Below are 1,868 nucleotides of genomic sequence, written 5' to 3'. Positions count from 1 at the left end.
GCTTCTCTGGGCAACCTGGGCAACCTGGGCAACCTTCCTACCCTGATGTTCTTCCAACCAAAACAATCCTAGTCCTGGCTCTCTGGCCACCAGCCAGCTGTTCCCTCTCCTAACTCCCTTCTCCCCCTCTGGAAGATGGCAGGAAGCCTCTCCAATCCATACCCAGGCTCAGCCTGGGGTGCTGGACATCCCCTGGGCACATCCCTGCTCCTGTGACCAGGCAGCAGTTCCCACCTCAGCACAGTAGGAACCAACTCCCACAGCAGCCCAGAGGAATCACTCCAGAAGTATTCATGATTCACAAGGTTCCTGTGGCCCCTCAGGGATCGTCCCACAGCCAGCAGGAAAGCTGAGGTCATGGGCAGTTAAGCCCAGCAAGTGGTGGGGAGGCTGGCACAGCTGGACCAGCAACAGCCTGAGGGGAAAGTCCAGCCCATTGGGTCGGGCACTGCAGGAATATTGTGTCCTGAAGGTGGTCCCAGCCAGGCAGGGGGGAATCCAACAACATCCTCAGGCATCAGAGAGGATCCAACAAGAGGAAAAGGAGCTCAGGGGACTGCACCTGGAGTTCTGGTGTCCTCAGCACAAGAAAGATATGGAGCTTGTTGGAGAGGGTTCAGAGGAGGCCACCAAGATAATCCTTGGGCTGGAGCAGCTCTGCTCTGGGGACAGGCTGGGAGAGTTGGGGTGTTCAGCCTGGAGAAGAGAAGGCTCCAGGGAGACCTTAGAGCACCTTCCAGTGCCTGAAGGGGCTCCAGGAAAGCTGGGGAGGGACTTGGGACAAGGGCAGGGAGGGAGAGGACAAGGGGCAATGGGTGTAAACTGGAAGAGGGAGATTGAAGTGAGACATTAAGAAATGCTTCACTCTCAGGGTGGTGAGGAACTGGGATGGGTTGCCCAGGGAGGTTGTTGATGCCCCATCCCTGGAGGTTTTTAAGGCCAGGTTGGATGAGGTTTGTGCAACCTGGTCTAGTGGTTCCTGCTCATGGCAGGGGGGTTGGAGCTTGATCTTTAAGGTCCTTCCAACCTTGATGGTTCTATGTTTCCATGACCTGGCTAACCTGGCAGGGCTGCTCACAAGTGCATGTCAGTGCTGTCCCCCCCAGGGCACCCCATGTGTACCCCCAGCTGGTGGTCCCAGGCACCATTGAGCTGGGGCCTCCACCCCCTGGTGGGCAGCACCCCCAAGCAGGCAGGGGGCACCCAGTGTTGTTCTCCCTGCAGCTGATGATCCCTCCCCTCCAAAGAAAACAACAGAGAAAAAAAAGGCTGGGATGGGGATGAAGGAAATGAAACCAGGGTGAGCAGAGGGGTAGGAAGTGGCTGCAATCATCTCCTGTCCCTGCAGCTCTGCCAGCCCGGATCCCACAGAGAAACCCCAGGGGAAATCACGTGCTGGGGAGCGTGACCAGCAACTGGGAGGCTTCCCAGTGACCCCAGGTCCCGTGGTGGGACAGGCAGCTGGTCACCCTCTCTGCATCCCAGCCTGGCTCTTCCATGCTTGCTCCAGCCCTGCAGGAGGGCAGATGGAGGGAGACCTCCTGACACCACCAGCTGCACTCTGAAGCTGGCACCATGAGGTGGCATCTCAGGAGCTTTGCCCTCATCCCGGGTACCTTCTGCCTGTCCTCGGGTGCTGCTCCAAACTGGACCCTCCTGGTGCCCCCGTAGGAAAGAGGCAGCCAAAGAGCTGGTCCAGGGGTAAATCTGGTTGCTAAAAGCCACCAGTGGGGCAGGGGCAGCAGAGGTAGGACGTGCTGATCCTGCCCTACCCCAGTGAAAGACCCCAGAGCCTTAGGACGGGGTGGGCACAGACTCATCCTGGCTCCTTCCAGATACCTCCAGCACACATGTGGATGCCACCAGCC

Source organism: Chaetura pelagica, unplaced genomic scaffold (genome assembly GCF_000747805.2).
Source record: "Chaetura pelagica isolate M959 unplaced genomic scaffold, ChaPel_1.0 scaffold911, whole genome shotgun sequence".
Lineage (NCBI taxonomy): Eukaryota > Metazoa > Chordata > Aves > Apodiformes > Apodidae > Chaetura > Chaetura pelagica.
Note: the sequence above shows the minus strand (reverse complement) of the source record.